The 19,326-nt window shown below is 35.8% G+C and overlaps 1 protein-coding gene across 10 annotated transcripts in view; it reads left to right on the forward strand.

Moving 5' to 3' along the window:
• LOC105840160 (tyrosine-protein phosphatase Lar) overlaps nt 1–19,326 on the forward strand; it is a 403,816-nt gene that overhangs the window by 107,390 nt on the left and 277,100 nt on the right. For 9 of the 10 annotated variants that reach the window (XM_012686967.3, XM_012686969.3, XM_012686974.3 and 6 more), the window contains exon 3: nt 18,626–18,752. The gene's annotated coding sequence lies outside the window, so the exon portion shown is untranslated. The remainder of the gene's footprint in view (nt 1–18,625; nt 18,753–19,326) is intronic. The other variant, XM_028190661.2, reaches the window with a different exon arrangement.

The raw sequence follows: 19,326 nt of genomic DNA on the forward strand, positions 1-19,326 counted from the left end.
GGATATCGCACGGCAATGCCAGGCAATACAGGAGTCATTACTTTACATCTCGCGCACGGGTCACCGACCAATTATTGACAGTCGGTGATGTAATTATCCACCGTTATGAAACGCAGAAATCACGACTAAATGTAATCTGCAACGACATATTCGATATTCTTTCACGTTGACTCCGGCGCATCGGGATTTCGTGCCGATAATCAACCCGCGTTTTGCATAAAAACGAAATTGAAAGAAATAATTTTAGAGCAGCTAGTCAATAATCCATTTTGCAATATATTTGCACACGTGCAAATCCTAATAATAAAACGTATAAATGTCGTTTTTTGGATTTTAATATATAAAAGAAGATATAAAATTCAATGCAGATGATTTAAAATATATGCAGTATTTAATATAAATTAGGTCAAATTTTATATCTTATTTTTTCATTTTTGAAAATTCTTTTAATGCTAAATTTTTTAGTGTAAATGCAAAATGCACAGAGTTTTGAAATCTTAATAAGCTTTACCGTTTTAATTAATTTTTTGTTATAATAGAATATAATATTGTACGCGTCTTGCGCGCGCCGAGCTTAAAATTATTCAATATAAATATAATTCAACACATAATTCTTCTGGTTGAAATAATTTTACATATTTTTGATGCAAAAATGAGCTAAATTCATAAAGGTGCGCATGAGTACTTCAGACTAAATGGCCTTCTTTCGAAATTGTATTTTTAATACATTGTTTTTTAGCGTCGTTGATATTAGACAAGCTTATATTTTACATACATTTTAGCTTAAAACATAGAAAGAGTCACCGAAAAAATTATTCATTTTGTTTTCTCAAACAACGAATCTCAACCAACGGCCCCTAATAAGATACAGATAAAGAAATAGAATAAGAAAATAACAAACATATTTTTCTTCATTTTTATTGTTTTAAATAAAATTTAGAAAAATATAATTATCTTTATAAAAATAAAATAGAATTTTTGTTCTTAATAAAATGTTTAAAGGGGAATTGAATCAATTTTGAACAGTTGTGACAGATCCTCCATTAGTCTCGTCTAATGTCGATATTTTTAAGGTATAAAGTTTCATGAATGGCGCCTGACAATCTCAATGATTAGCATTTTGTCACTATTCATTGTAACAAGGAAGATTATTGTTATTGGTTGTCCGCTCTAATAGATTGCAGTGTGATGGATACGAAGAAGTGATCTGCAAAAAGTAACAGGTTTTAGTCGTAAAACGTTTATGTATACATTACATGTTATCATATATTTTGCAAAACGATCAACATCACACCGAGTGGGCGCGACGTTTCACATAGCTTTTACGTAAATGGAGAAACGTATCACGTCTGCCACGCCTTCGGTCACGCATTTTTTCTCATTAGCAAAAAAAGAATTTGCGGAATACACCCGGTAGACATGCCATCCGCCTATGAGACGATACCGCTGACCGCGATGAGATCACGAACAACTTACTGTATAGAGTGTTTTCCCTCTCGTGCAGGACTTTGCTTCTTCGCTACGCTTGTGAAATTGGATCAAACTGCTGGAATGGGTTTAAGTAAACAACGTAAGGAAAGAAAAAGAGACAGACAGAGAGAAAGAGAGAGATGCTATTGAGTGCGATTGCACGCGCAGGGAGTATCTCGCGTGTGGAAAAAAAAAACAGCGAACTCTTTTCGATTGCGCGATAGAACTTCGATTGAAGACGGGTAACCAACTATTTTTTTCTGTCCCAATATTTTATCATTCCGCACGTTAAATACAAACGTTGGCTTCTACACCGACTAATATGTGGAGATATTCTAAATGCGGTGGTAAGGACGGTGTACCCGATAATTCGATGATATTTGGCCGAGCCCTCACGTATTCAGCCACGAGAATCTTGGACTCGACCCATCCTAGCTGACCTTTCACAAATAGCGGAAGCTCACTCGATAATACGCGTGCACTCGTGCATCCTGTGCGGAAAATCAAACGCGTGTATAGGTGTTTGTGGCTCGGAGAAAGGTCAATCGGGTAACGTGTTCAATGTTACTATTAAATGCCACGCTTAAATATGTACAGTGGAAATATCGACTATTTGTCCGGCCGGCGGTACTCGTACTCTTCACGATGGCAAAACCGCTACTATTGGCGTGCAAATTTTTCCGCGTCCCGGATTTCACTCTTCGGGGACAGAAATTGAAGTCGCTTCCGCCTCTCGGGCACGTACACCAGTTATTTCAACGATATAAGGAATTCTTAGGAATTCGCCGTTGGCGATCGAGTGATCTGGATACTTTACCGGTATGGGACAGTGCCATGAATTCTCAAACAGTTGCGAGCTTCGTAATTCCTCACGTATCCGCGTCGAATCTTGAATGTCTCACGAGTATATTGTGCCCGCAAATCTTGACTTATTGTCATTCGCATACAATTTACAATGATATTACGACATTTGAATTAAGATAAAAAAGAATTAACTAGGATAATATTATATAGACTGTGTTATACATTGTATTTGAATTATTTTTAATTATTTCTGTGGGTCGCTATTGCTCTTACTAATATACCGTTAACTAAAACAATGGAGCTGAATAATTCAACTCAAGAAACGTTAACTTTTTAAAATACAAATTTAGATCATTTATACTGGGTGCATCCTATCTAAAAAAGGAGATGTTAAATCAAATCGAATTTATTGTTGCCGCTTTTCCGAGATGCTGATTGGCTGTCTCGCTATCTCGTTGTTAAGTGCGTTGTGACTTTCTTCACTTCGTGTTATTTCCAGCTGTCAAACTGTCACTTTTGATAGTTGATTGAAATAATTACAAAAAATCAGGGAAAAAGAAAAAAGAGCCAAATAAAAAATATAAGAGAGGAAGAGAGAGAGAGAGAGAGAGAGAGAGAGAGAGAGAGAGAGAGAGAGAGAGAGAGAGAGAGAGAGAGAGAGAGAGAGAGAGAGAGAGAGAGTGAAGGGGGGGGGGGGGGGGAGTAAGAATCCTTTCTAAAAAAGGGCATGGCATCTATACTCGCATCTCTCGAAGTATTGTTGTCGCTTTTCCGCGATGCCGATTAAACGTGTGTGAAGTTAGTATCTTAAAGTTTAGCATCTCATAAAAATACTGCACAATTACTTACATCCAGCATAGTTCTACAGTTCTTGATAGGTATCAACAATAGTTCCGTTGAATTATCTATTGTAATTAAAATTTTATAAATGAGATGCTAACTTCCAAAATCACATAATAGCATCTCACCGTATTTCGAATATACGACCACAGAGAAGACTAAATCTATAGAGTTCTATCGTTTAGAGACGTCCTATCAATAGTTCTGATGATTAAATTAATTTAAAAAAAATTTTTTGTTACAAAACAGACGTATATATGCGTGTACGTCTGCGCACGTGGATTTGGTGTAACTGGCATCTCAGATAGACAAAATTAATTAATTTAAAAATTTTAAAAGTATTTTTCAACAACTATCTAGATGGGAAACTTATATTTATAGGTCTAGACATGAGATACTGGTTGAATATTGATAGTTCTGTTTTTTTTAACGTAGTTTCCATATAGATACGGACGCGTACAATAGTTTTTACAAAAGTTATGGTGTTATAATTAATAAAAACATTTTTTAAAAAATTATTTTGCCCGGAAAACTTGAATTTTGAAGGCTGGACGTGAAGAGCTAATTGAATATCAACAGATTTATTTATTTTAACGTAATTCTCATATAGTTCGGGACGCGTACAATATGTTTCTATAAAGTTCAGGTGATATAATTAACTAAAACATTTTTTAAACAATTATTTTGCCCGAAAAACTTGAATTTCTAAGGCTACACGTCAAGTGCTAATCGAATATCGACAGATCTATTTATTTTAACGTAATTCTCATATAGTTCGGGACGCGTACAATATGTTTCTATAAAGTTCAGGTGATATAATTAATTAGAACATTTTTTAAACAATTATTTTGCCCGAAAAACTTGAATTTCTAAGGCTACACGTCAAGTGCTAATCGAATATCGACAGATCTATTTATTTTAACGTAATTCTCATATAGTTCGGGACGCGTACAATATGTTTCTATAAAGTTCAGGAGATATAATTAATTAAAACATTTTTTAAACAATTATTTTGCTTGAAAAACTTGAATTTCTAAGGCTACACGTCAAGTGCTAATGGAATATCGACAGATCTATTTATTTTAACGTAATTCTCATATAGTTCGGGACGCGTACAATATGTTTCTATAAAGTTCAGGTGATATAATTAATTAGAACATTTTTTAAACAATTATTTTTCCCGAAAAACTTGAATTTCTAAGGCTACACGTCAAGTGCTCATCGAATATCGACAGATCTATTTATTTTAACATAATTCTCATATAGTTTGGGACGCGTACAACAGGTTTCTATAAAGTTCGGGCGTTATAATTAATTATAACATTTTTTAAACAATTATTTTGCCCGAAAAACTTGAATTTTTAAGGCTACACGTCAAGTGCTCATTGAATATCGACAGATCTATTTATTTTAACGTAATTCTCATATAGTTTGGGACGCGTACAACATGTTTCTATAAAGTTCGGGCGTTATAATTAATTATAACATTTTTTAAACAATTATTTTGCCTGAAAAACTTGAATTTTTAAGGCTACACGTCAAGTGCTCATCGAATATCGACAGATCTATTTATTTTAACGTAATTCTCATATAGTTTGGGACGCGTACAACATGTTTCTATAAAGTTTGGGTGTTATAATTAATTAAAACATTTTTTAAACAATTATTTTGCCCGAAAAACTTGAATTTTTAAGGCTACACGTCAAGTGCTCATCGAATATCGACAGATCTATTTATTTTAACGTAATTCTCATATAGTTTGGGACGCGTACAACAGGTTTCTATAAAGTTCGGGCGTTATAATTAATTATAACATTTTTTAAACAATTATTTTGCCCGAAAAACTTGAATTTTTAAGGCTACACGTCAAGTGCTCATTGAATATCGACAGATCTATTTATTTTAACGTAATTCTCATATAGTTTGGGACGCGTACAACATGTTTCTATAAAGTTCGGGCGTTATAATTAATTATAACATTTTTTAAACAATTATTTTGCCTGAAAAACTTGAATTTTTAAGGCTACACGTCAAGTGCTCATCGAATATCGACAGATCTATTTATTTTAACGTAATTCTCATATAGTTTGGGACGCGTACAACATGTTTCTATAAAGTTTGGGTGTTATAATTAATTAAAACATTTTTTAAACAATTATTTTGCCCGAAAAACTTGAATTTTTAAGGCTACACGTCAAGTGCTCATCGAATATCGACAGATCTGTTTATTTTAACATAATTCTCGTATAGTTCGGGACGCGTACAATATGTTTCTATAAAGTTTAGGTGATATAATTAATTAAAACATTTTTTAAACAATTATTTTGCCCGAAAAACTTGAATTTTTAAGGCTACACGTCAAGTGCTCATCGAATATCGACAGATCTATTTATTTTAACGTAATTCTCATATAGTTTGGGACGCGTACAACATGTTTCTATAAAGTTCGGGCGTTATAATTAATTAGAACATTTTTTAAACAATTATTTTGCCCGAAAAACTTGAATTTCTAAGGCTACACGTCAAGTGCTAATCGAATATCGACAGATCTATTTATTTTAACGTAATTCTCATATAGTTCGGGACGCGTACAATATGTTTCTATAAAGTTCAGGAGATATAATTAATTAAAACATTTTTTAAACAATTATTTTGCTTGAAAAACTTGAATTTCTAAGGCTACACGTCAAGTGCTAATGGAATATCGACAGATCTATTTATTTTAACGTAATTCTCATATAGTTCGGGACGCGTACAATATGTTTCTATAGAGTTCAGGTGATATAATTAATTAGAACATTTTTTAAACAATTATTTTTCCCGAAAAACTTGAATTTCTAAGGCTACACGTCAAGTGCTCATCGAATATCGACAGATCTATTTATTTTAACATAATTCTCATATAGTTTGGGACGCGTACAACAGGTTTCTATAAAGTTCGGGCGTTATAATTAATTATAACATTTTTTAAACAATTATTTTGCCCGAAAAACTTGAATTTTTAAGGCTACACGTCAAGTGCTCATTGAATATCGACAGATCTATTTATTTTAACGTAATTCTCATATAGTTTGGGACGCGTACAACATGTTTCTATAAAGTTCGGGCGTTATAATTAATTATAACATTTTTTAAACAATTATTTTGCCTGAAAAACTTGAATTTTTAAAACTACACGTCAAGTGCTCATCGAATATCGACAGATCTATTTATTTTAACGTAATTCTCATATAGTTTGGGACGCGTACAACATGTTTCTATAAAGTTTGGGTGTTATAATTAATTAAAACATTTTTTAAACAATTATTTTGCCCGAAAAACTTGAATTTTTAAGGCTACACGTCAAGTGCTCATCGAATATCGACAGATCTATTTATTTTAACGTAATTCTCATATAGTTTGGGACGCGTACAACAGGTTTCTATAAAGTTCGGGCGTTATAATTAATTATAACATTTTTTAAACAATTATTTTGCCCGAAAAACTTGAATTTTTAAGGCTACACGTCAAGTGCTCATTGAATATCGACAGATCTATTTATTTTAACGTAATTCTCATATAGTTTGGGACGCGTACAACATGTTTCTATAAAGTTCGGGCGTTATAATTAATTATAACATTTTTTAAACAATTATTTTGCCTGAAAAACTTGAATTTTTAAGGCTACACGTCAAGTGCTCATCGAATATCGACAGATCTATTTATTTTAACGTAATTCTCATATAGTTTGGGACGCGTACAACATGTTTCTATAAAGTTTGGGCGTTATAATTAATTATAACATTTTTTAAACAATTATTTTGCCCGAAAAACTTGAATTTTTAAGTCTACACGTCAAGTGCTCATCGAATATCGACAGATCTATTTATTTTAACGTAATTCTCATATAGTTTGGGACGCGTACAACATGTTTCTATAAAGTTCGGGCGTTATAATTAATTAGAACATTTTTTAAACAATTATTTTGCCCGAAAAACTTGAATTTCTAAGGCTACACGTCAAGTGCTAATCGAATATCGACAGATCTATTTATTTTAACGTAATTCTCATATAGTTCGGGACGCGTACAATATGTTTCTATAAAGTTCAGGAGATATAATTAATTAAAACATTTTTTAAACAATTATTTTGCTTGAAAAACTTGAATTTCTAAGGCTACACGTCAAGTGCTAATGGAATATCGACAGATCTATTTATTTTAACGTAATTCTCATATAGTTCGGGACGCGTACAATATGTTTCTATAAAGTTCAGGTGATATAATTAATTAGAACATTTTTTAAACAATTATTTTTCCCGAAAAACTTGAATTTCTAAGGCTACACGTCAAGTGCTCATCGAATATCGACAGATCTATTTATTTTAACATAATTCTCATATAGTTTGGGACGCGTACAACAGGTTTCTATAAAGTTCGGGCGTTATAATTAATTATAACATTTTTTAAACAATTATTTTGCCCGAAAAACTTGAATTTTTAAGGCTACACGTCAAGTGCTCATTGAATATCGACAGATCTATTTATTTTAACGTAATTCTCATATAGTTTGGGACGCGTACAACATGTTTCTATAAAGTTCGGGCGTTATAATTAATTATAACATTTTTTAAACAATTATTTTGCCTGAAAAACTTGAATTTTTAAGGCTACACGTCAAGTGCTCATCGAATATCGACAGATCTATTTATTTTAACGTAATTCTCATATAGTTTGGGACGCGTACAACATGTTTCTATAAAGTTTGGGTGTTATAATTAATTAAAACATTTTTTAAACAATTATTTTGCCCGAAAAACTTGAATTTTTAAGGCTACACGTCAAGTGCTCATCGAATATCGACAGATCTATTTATTTTAACGTAATTCTCATATAGTTTGGGACGCGTACAACAGGTTTCTATAAAGTTCGGGCGTTATAATTAATTATAACATTTTTTAAACAATTATTTTGCCCGAAAAACTTGAATTTTTAAGGCTACACGTCAAGTGCTCATTGAATATCGACAGATCTATTTATTTTAACGTAATTCTCATATAGTTTGGGACGCGTACAACATGTTTCTATAAAGTTCGGGCGTTATAATTAATTATAACATTTTTTAAACAATTATTTTGCCTGAAAAACTTGAATTTTTAAGGCTACACGTCAAGTGCTCATCGAATATCGACAGATCTATTTATTTTAACGTAATTCTCATATAGTTTGGGACGCGTACAACATGTTTCTATAAAGTTTGGGTGTTATAATTAATTAAAACATTTTTTAAACAATTATTTTGCCCGAAAAACTTGAATTTTTAAGGCTACACGTCAAGTGCTCATCGAATATCGACAGATCTATTTATTTTAACATAATTCTCATATAGTTTGGGACGCGTACAACAGGTTTCTATAAAGTTCGGGCGTTATAATTAATTAAAACATTTTTTAAACAATTATTTTGCCCGAAAAACTTGAATTTTTAAGGCTACACGTCAAGTGCTCATCGAATATCGACAGATCTGTTTATTTTAACATAATTCTCGTATAGTTCGGGACGCGTACAATATGTTTCTATAAAGTTTAGGTGATATAATTAATTAAAACATTTTTTAAACAATTATTTTGCCCGAAAAACTTGAATTTTTAAGGCTACACGTCAAGTGCTCATCGAATATCGACATATCTATTTATTTTAACGTAATTCTCATATAGTTTGGGACGCGTATAACCTGTTTCTATAAAGTTTGGGCGTTATAATTAATTATAACATTTTTTAAACAATTATTTTGCCCGAAAAACTTGAATTTTTAAGGCTACACGTCAAGTGCTCATCGAATATCGACAGATCTATTTATTTTAACGTAATTCTCATATAGTTTGGGACGCGTACAACATGTTTCTATAAAGTTTGGGTGTTATAATTAATTAAAACATTTTTTAAACAATTATTTTGCCCGAAAAACTTGAATTTTTAAGGCTACACGTCAAGTGCTCATCGAATATCGACAGGTCTATTTATTCTAACGTAATTCTCATATAGTTTGGGACGCGTACAACATGTTTCTATAAAGTTCGGGCGTTATAATTAATTATAACATTTTTTAAACAATTATTTTGCCCGAAAAACTTGAATTTTTAAGGCTACACGTCAAATGCTCATCGAATATCGACAGATCTGTTTATTTTAACATAATTCTCGTATAGTTCGGGACGCGTACAATATGTTTCTATAAAGTTTAGGTGATATAATTAATTAAAACATTTTTTAAACAATTATTTTGCCCGAAAAACTTGAATTTTTAAGGCTACACGTCAAGTGCTCATCGAATATCGACAGATCTATTTATTTTAACGTAATTTTCATATAGTTTGGGACGCGTACAACATGTTTCTATAAAGTTCGGGCGTTATAATTAATTATAACATTTTTTAAACAATTATTTTGCCCGAAAAACTTGAATTTTAAGGCTACACGTCAAGTGCTCATCGAATATCGACAGATCTATTTATTTTAACGTAATTCTCATATAGTTTGGGACGCGTACAACATGTTTCTATAAAGTTTGGGCGTTATAATTAATTATAACATTTTTTAAACAATTATTTTGCCCGAAAAACTTGAATTTTTAAGGCTACACGTCAAGTGCTCATCGAATATCGACAGATCTATTTATTTTAACGTAATTCTCATATAGTTTGGGACGCGTACAACAGGTTTCTATAATGTTCGGGCGTTATAATTAATTATAACATTTTTTAAACAATTATTTTGCCCGAAAAACTTGAATTTTTAAGGCTACACGTCAAGTGCTCATCGAATATCGACAGATCTATTTATTTTAACGTAATTCTCATATAGTTTGGGACGCGTACAACAGGTTTCTATAAAGTTTGGGCGTTATAATTAATTATAACATTTTTTAAACAATTATTTTGCCCGAAAAACTTGAATTTTTAAGGCTACACGTCAAGTGCTCATTGAATATCGACAGATCTATTTATTTTAACGTAATTCTCATATAGTTTGGGACGCGTACAACATGTTTCTATAAAGTTCGGGCGTTATAATTAATTATAACATTTTTTAAACAATTATTTTGCCCGAAAAACTTGAATTTTTAAGGCTACACGTCAAATGCTCATCGAATATCGACAGATCTGTTTATTTTAACATAATTCTCGTATAGTTCGGGACGCGTACAATATGTTTCTATAAAGTTTAGGTGATATAATTAATTAAAACATTTTTTAAACAATTATTTTGCCCGAAAAACTTGAATTTTTAAGGCTACACGTCAAGTGCTCATCGAATATCGACAGATCTATTTATTTTAACGTAATTCTCATATAGTTTGGGACGCGTACAACATGTTTCTATAAAGTTCGGGCGTTATAATTAATTATAACATTTTTTAAACAATTATTTTGCCCGAAAAACTTGAATTTTTAAGGCTACACGTCAAGTGCTCATCGAATATCGACAGATCTATTTATTTTAACGTAATTCTCATATAGTTTGGGACGCGTACAACATGTTTCTATAAAGTTCGGGCGTTATAATTAATTATAACATTTTTTAAACAATTATTTTGCCTGAAAAACTTGAATTTTTAAGGCTACACGTCAAGTGCTCATCGAATATCGACAGATCTATTTATTTTAACGTAATTCTCATATAGTTTGGGACGCGTACAACAGGTTTCTATAAAGTTCGGGCGTTATAATTAATTATAACATTTTTTAAACAATTATTTTGCCCGAAAAACTTGAATTTTTAAGGCTACACGTCAAGTGCTCATTGAATATCGACAGATCTATTTATTTTAACGTAATTCTCATATAGTTTGGGACGCGTACAACATGTTTCTATAAAGTTTGGGCGTTATAATTAATTATAACATTTTTTAAACAATTATTTTGCCCGAAAAACTTGAATTTTTAAGGCTACACGTCAAGTGCTCATCGAATATCGACAGATCTATTTATTTTAACGTAATTCTCATATAGTTTGGGACGCGTACAACATGTTTCTATAAAGTTCGGGCGTTATAATTAATTAGAACATTTTTTAAACAATTATTTTGCCCGAAAAATTTGAATTTCTAAGGCTACACGTCAAGTGCTAATCGAATATCGACAGATCTATTTATTTTAACGTAATTCTCATATAGTTCGGGACGCGTACAATATGTTTCTATAAAGTTCAGGAGATATAATTAATTAAAACATTTTTTAAACAATTATTTTGCTTGAAAAACTTGAATTTCTAAGGCTACACGTCAAGTGCTAATGGAATATCGACAGATCTATTTATTTTAACGTAATTCTCATATAGTTCGGGACGCGTACAATATGTTTCTATAAAGTTCAGGTGATATAATTAATTAGAACATTTTTTAAACAATTATTTTTCCCGAAAAACTTGAATTTCTAAGGCTACACGTCAAGTGCTCATCGAATATCGACAGATCTATTTATTTTAACATAATTCTCATATAGTTTGGGACGCGTACAACAGGTTTCTATAAAGTTCGGGCGTTATAATTAATTATAACATTTTTTAAACAATTATTTTGCCCGAAAAACTTGAATTTTTAAGGCTACACGTCAAGTGCTCATTGAATATCGACAGATCTATTTATTTTAACGTAATTCTCATATAGTTTGGGACGCGTACAACATGTTTCTATAAAGTTCGGGCGTTATAATTAATTATAACATTTTTTAAACAATTATTTTGCCTGAAAAACTTGAATTTTTAAGGCTACACGTCAAGTGCTCATCGAATATCGACAGATCTATTTATTTTAACGTAATTCTCATATAGTTTGGGACGCGTACAACATGTTTCTATAAAGTTTGGGTGTTATAATTAATTAAAACATTTTTTAAACAATTATTTTGCCCGAAAAACTTGAATTTTTAAGGCTACACGTCAAGTGCTCATCGAATATCGACAGATCTATTTATTTTAACGTAATTCTCATATAGTTTGGGACGCGTACAACATGTTTCTATAAAGTTCGGGCGTTATAATTAATTATAACATTTTTTAAACAATTATTTTGCCTGAAAAACTTGAATTTTTAAGGCTACACGTCAAGTGCTCATCGAATATCGACAGATCTATTTATTTTAACGTAATTCTCATATAGTTTGGGACGCGTACAACATGTTTCTATAAAGTTTGGGTGTTATAATTAATTAAAACATTTTTTAAACAATTATTTTGCCCGAAAAACTTGAATTTTTAAGGCTACACGTCAAGTGCTCATCGAATATCGACAGATCTATTTATTTTATCGTAATTCTCATATAGTTTGGGACGCGTACAACATGTTTCTATAAAGTTCGGGCGTTATAATTAATTATAACATTTTTTAAACAATTATTTTACCCGAAAAACTTGAATTTTGAAAGCTGGACGTGAAGTGCTTATTGAATATCGACAGATTTATTTATTTTAACGCAGTTTTCATATAGTTTCGGACGCGTACAATAATTTTTTATAGAGTTTGCCAGAAAGTGAAAGTTTTGAAAATTGATTGAAAATTAACAGGTAACATTACATATAATATATTATATATTTTCATTTATTTAAAGGGGATTAAGTATGGAGTGAAAGTATGTAAGAGTGATATTAAGAAACATGAAAATATAATATAATTACTAATTTGTGTTTAGAGAGAGAGAGAGGGGCGGAGGGTGGAGAGTGGGAGAGCGTGAGAGATAAAGACGAGGATTAAATAAGAAAGTAAAATGTAAGAATAATATTGAACAATATGAAAATAATATAATTAATATCATTAATAATATAATTAGTAATTTAGAGAGGGGGAGAAGGAGCGTGAGATAGAGAAGGGCATTAAATATGATAAAGTGTGTGAGAGTAATATTACAGAAGAAAAAAAAGTGCAATGTTGAATATAAAAATGCTAAGTGGCGCGTTGTTGTGTTCTAGTATATTAAAATGGACGCTGTTAAAATAAGATTCAGTACTTAGCAATTTTTAATTATGTAAGTTAAGCATTTATACTTTTAGAAAACAAAAGGTACAAAATACTTTTAACTTATCTCGATTAATCGAAAGCAATGTCTACATTTTCGCAGAAATTACATAAGTTAGAGAGACTTGCTGATTCAGCGACTGCCATCACGAATACGTATCGTTCTACTTTGCTATATGAATCTCTCAGAAACGCCGCATATTCAGTAATCTGGTACTGGCCCCTCAATCCCTCGAGAAGATCCCAGTCTCTTTAGCCAACCCTCCAATGAAACTGATCTCACTCGAAGTGCTACGTAACATTCGTAGGGGGTCGCACACGCACATTTCACTCTCTTGGTAATGGGAACTGAAACGTGTCGCTGTAACGATTTACGATCAATACCGAGAACCTTCACACAGAATTTTGAACACATTGTTTCGTAAGATTCGTAATATTAATGGTTTATCAATAGCCTCGTGATTTGTCTTTTATATTTTAAACATTAAAGTGCATATTTTTTTATTATAAAATTATGTTACAGTCTTACTTAAACATTACGAGAATTTTATATAATTAAAATTATGTTAAAAACGTTATTTCTCTCTATTCTTCTTATAATTGCTTTTTTAAATGATCGACTTGTGAACTATGATAATAAAACGACTTACTAGTAAAAAAGTAATAGAAAAAAGAAATAGTACGAATGATTCAGTAAATATCTTAAAAGATCTAAATAAAGAATCCGAGATGCATCCGTGTGAAATAGCAATCTAAGCCTTTACGATAAATTTACGTCGCATTTCTAGCAAAGCATCGCAGCTTTGCTTGGGATTTATCCCATGGGAAATCAGTTAGTTTCGTTCGGCGAAATTCGCAATATTACTGCGGTAAGGCAGGTTTGAAGGCGGCCGAATAATCGAACATCGATTTATTAAAGTCGATAGCCGATTGTAAATAATCGCAACTGACGCGCCCGTTACCAGTCGGAATTAATGTGAATATTCACCGGAAAAGTATCCGTTACACCCGAGTGGGTATTTTATGATAAATGAGAATTATCATTGGCAGAATGATACAATTGCATTAGACGACGATATATTCAATAAGCGTTTTATGAAAAGCATTCCGGAGAAAAAAAAGGAACTTCTCTTATTGAAAATCTCGCAGAGGAAGAAACAACGCGTGGGAAATCTGCACATAATGCTGTTTGTTTCCCACGCGTCTCGCTCTTCGCGTTTCCTACGAAAATGTCAATGTTGCCCTTTTCCACCGTCTGTGATGAGAAATAATCCGATCTCATTCCATTGGCTCACGCATCCATTGTACCGCGTACAATGCTATACAATACGTACAATACCATGAACAACACGCGTGAAACGTACGTGTGGAGCCCTTCGATATTTATTTCATTACTCCATTCTTCCAGCACTTGCCAAGTTAGAGTCAAATTGGTTTTCGTTCAATCTCTCGCCTTTTCACCTTTTACACGCCGCCTCTTCACGTAATCGGCTCCGACGGAACATATCTCGAGTCCTGCTTTTCGCTCCGCGCGCGGCGATGCAAACATCGGATGTTCGCTGCAGCTTGAACGTACAAGTGTTTCCCTTTTCTTTGCGGGCTTCACCAGCAGCGAACAACCACGACGACGACGACGACGGAGGAGACGACACGTTCCTCCCCGGGGCACATTCGAAAGGTATTTTATTAACGGCGAATGAAACAGACAGCGCGGACAAAAGCTGACGTGCTATATTGTTCTGGCGATACATTGAACGGGACAGAACACGCAACACGGAGCCGCGCGCAATTGCACCGACCTGCATTCCGAATGCACGCGAGCGTTGCGGTCGCCGACTACAATTGTGGTCTCTCTCCGCGCGGACTCTGCCGTGCTTATACCATGGAAAAACACGTCGGCGAACAACTTCCGCGCCAACGTGCTCTCTCCCTCGTCAAATGTTATCTATTCAATTAAGTTAAAGATCTCTCATTGTGAATTTGCGCATCCGCTCTTCATTCGAGCGTATTTCGGTCGGACTGTCCCTCGCGCCGCTCCCCTCTGTCTGCCGTGCCTGTGTATCCATACCCGACAGTCAGTTTCTTGGCGGCGAATTCCCGATAAAACCCGTCTTACAGAGATTGCGTAACGCACCCGAAACAAGTGTCTAAAAGCTTCCGTTGCACCGCTCTGGCGGGCGCGAAGTTTACGAAGTAATCAGAAAGGTGGAGGAGAAACCGGTGGCGCCGCGCGCTACACACATTTATGCGAGTTTGAAACTCCACCTTCGCAACCTCAATCTCCTCCTATTATAACGTCTACGACGATGAAACGAAAATATATCTCCGGCGCCAAGTTTTCGGGGGGATGGGAGGGAGCGGGCGAGCGAGAGTTGAGCGCGGGGCGCAAGTTATTAGACACGCCCGCGCAATAAAATTATGTTTCGCCCCGTCACAGCGGGAAGTCACGTCGATTACGTGACACCGCGTCCAGGCCGAGTCTTTTTATTAATCGCGTCCCTCCTATCTGCACTCGTGCATGTTCCCCTCCCCCCTCCCCGACGATATCGTCGAGCCATAATCGGATAACCGAAAACGAGCCAACTCTTAAAACAGTTTTAAATTCAAGCTGGAAAGCAAGTAATTAGTAATTCCTTCCAACCAGTTTCTCTAACGGGCAAGAACTTCGGGCTACCCTCTAATTGTGAGGAAACGAACGTGGGGAGAGGAGCGGGGTCGAGGTGAAGAGGGGAGGAGGGGGAGAAAAAAGGGAGGAGGAAAGAGAGGAAAAGGATGACATCCGCCGCCGGTGAAAGCGAAGGCACGTGTTTCAAGTCTCTTCCGAGCGAGGAATCCTTGATATTAATTAGATGAGCTCGTAACTCTGAAATCGGAGGAGTAAGAAGCCGAACTTCGTTTGGGAGTTCGTTAAAGGAGTTACTCGCGTTCGTATGGCGGCGGATATCCTAACTCGCGTAACGACTCTTAACGCGATGGTCTCCGTGCTTCCTGCCACCATCTCTCCCTTCTCGTCTGTCCCTCATCTCTTCTTCTCGCCCTATCCCTTGTAACAAACGCAAAGTTCCTAGCGTGAAACGCATCCCTACCCTCGCGGATGCTCACAATTTGTTGCACGCGACACCCGACGCGTGTCGTGAAGTTAGACACGCGAGTCTTTTCCTAGTTGCGCGCTCTCTCTCTCTCTCTCTCCCTCTCTTTCTTTATGTCGCTGACGAACATCTCATGAGAGAATGTCAACTTTAAAGCGCGAATTTCACCCTTTGGAAAATCTCTTCGTGCCGCGAGAACTGACCAAACACATTCCTCTTGAGTCTCTGTTAATAATATTCTGATTCTCTCTCTTTCTTTTCTCTCTCTCTCTCTCTCTCTCTCTCTCTCTCTCTCTCTCTCTCTCTCTCTCTCTCTCTCTCTCTCTCTCTCTGTTGTTGGAAAATTGCTGCCCGGCGAGAAAATTAAAAAATACTCTCTAGCTTATCCCTAGTCAGTTCGTTCCGCGAGATAATTAACGGAACGGTGATGAAACTACAATCGGGGACATAGAATGAATAGCCGTTTGTTTCAGCTGGATACAATACCTGGGTACAATACGCGCGCGCGGTTTACTTTGTTTTATTATTTTATACGTGTGCATTATGCTTAAAATCAAAAGGAGTGGCTAATATCGCGGCAACTTTTATTATACAAAAATTTTTATTTCAGTCGACTGAACTTTCAACAGAGATAAAGAGGCGTACGTACATACATACATACATACATTCGCGTGAAATAAAAATCCGCGCCTTGCAATGCAATGGTCCGAGACGGCCGGTTAAAGTCACTCGTGGCGCCATCTTTGAGCCGTTTCGCAAAACGTCAAGTACTCGACGCTGCAACATTTTACGATTTGAAAGAAAAAAAAAGATATATAGCGTATTTGACTTTTAAAATGCAATTCTATTAACATCGCAATATTTGTGTTGAAATATCGCGTCAAATTAACAGTAGGGATTTCAAATGCCGCGAGTTTACCGGCACGTCGAGAGGAGTTTCCCCAGCCCGCCGCATAGATGGGAGCAGCGGCCGCGGCGGAACACAATATGGCCGCCCTGGTGTTGGCATCGCCATGGCAATTCTCCTGGCAGCCTCCTAACCGTCGCCTTTTTTATACATTTTACACGAGTTTTTCTAAGTACCAGCGCCTAGAACGTAGATATAGTGCGTGCGTGCGTGTGCTATGACGTAACTGAGGCGCGCGGAGGCGCCCGGAAGGTTCGTCGTCGTCGGAACGCGGAGAGCGCGGTGAGTGTTTTCTTCCACCGAGTTGTGTGTTCTTCCTCGGAGCTGGCTCGCTCTTGCCAAGTGCGGGGACTCGCGCGAGTCGCGTCGTCGCCGTTACCGTCGTCCGCCGACGACGAGTCTCGCGCGGCGAGGTGTCTCACGAGGGGATCGATCCCTCGTGAGGGAGACGAGCACGTGATACGGGACGACGAGCGGCGATCGCGAGTTCTGTCACTCTCTAGTACTCTCTATAACCTCCTCCCCCATGTCGCTCTCGCTGTAGCTTTTCGACTCCTCGCATTTGGTCGGATCTGCTGCGACGCGACCGGGCCGTCTCGTACCGGCACGCGTCGCACGACCCGCCGAACTCCGGGGAATCCCGCGGGCCGATTGACCATCCTTTCCGACATACCTCGAGACGACCGCGCCGGGTAAACAATCGGCGATTGTTTACCGATCACTCGCACGCACCGATGACACTTGCGCAATCACTTGACGCGTCGCGCGCTGGTTCCTGTCAGTGGGAAAGGGAGCGCGGTTTTGTCCCACGTGAACGTGTAATTATCACGTTTTCGCGGACGGAGGTGTAATAATCGAATTTGCATGAAAAAATATTTACACCTAAATTAATCGTAAACATGTATAAATAAATGAAAGCGCTCGCGCGACATGGAATTGCCGCTACGTGAATTTGTGGAATTTGGTAGGCAAATTGAACTCTATATTTATTCAATTTATAAGCAAGTTATACAAAATCAATATGGCAGAAAAGGCTGAAATACATGAATTAATTCTATTTGTATCGGAAATAATGAAATATGTATGTATTTATATAAACTATATTTGAACACTTCGCCGGCGCCGGCGAATAAACGAACGTCGCCATGGCAACCCGCTCGTCGTCCACGAGCGTTTCGCGTGTTGTGACAGCCGGCCGGAAGTGCAGGATGATCACGCGCGTGATCAAATATCGCACGATTGCTTCTTGCCTCGTACGTTTCGCCTATCTCTCCTCACCCCCTCGCGTTCGTCGTTGTCGCGTCTCGGACAAACGATTCATCGCGTGCGCGTCTCAGAATTGTCACTTGCACCGTCACGGTGCAGCCCGAATACGTCGTCGATTACCGCCGCCGGTAGTTTGCAGGCGCAGTTAGAGACACGTGGTTGACAACAATAAAACGCGCGAAGCGTTCCTCACCGGCACGGAGGAACGCGTATTGATTTTTCCACTGAAATTAACGTGTCTCCGCGATGTTTGCTTTCAGGGCGGACCTAACTACATTCCGAGTATCTCTCTCACACTGAAAAACGACACACAGGTGCGTACCATCGACAGTGGCATCCCGTGGAGGGATGTACCAAGTGTTCGTGCAGTAGCGACCGACATAGCACGTATGTTTGTTATCGTTACGTTATGTTCATTTACCTTTCGCGTATTATTTCCCGCTGGCCGCACATATATGCAACGAGAAACGTACACTTATTCATTGCTTCTTCGTTCACTTTCCGTTGTGGATTTTAATTCGCAATTCACGTTGAAACTGAATTATATTTTTAAAGATTAATTTTTGCTTCCTTTAATATTATAACAGATGCATTAAATTGTTCTTAAAAAATTTACGTAATGATTATATTCATGAAACGTTTGAGAACATTGATAACAATTTTATTTACTTACGGCATACGTAGAGTTGTGCTCTTCTTTTTACAATTAAAGATAATGTCAAGAATGTAAATCATGTTTTTAATTGACTCTAGGTGATAAACACATTATCAGTGTTTATATGTGAGGTCATGCAACAGATATTGAATTTTTTCTATGTTATACACACTTAATTTGCATATATGTACATGGTGTTCTATTTTTATTTTTGTATCAAAATATCGTGAAAAATATGTGATAGATAAATTGAGGCAAAGATAACACATAGTTGCTTAGAAAGAACTATGTAATTGCATATTACAA

The sequence above is a fragment of the Monomorium pharaonis genome, chromosome 6 (assembly GCF_013373865.1).
Source record: "Monomorium pharaonis isolate MP-MQ-018 chromosome 6, ASM1337386v2, whole genome shotgun sequence".
Taxonomy (NCBI): domain Eukaryota; kingdom Metazoa; phylum Arthropoda; class Insecta; order Hymenoptera; family Formicidae; genus Monomorium; species Monomorium pharaonis.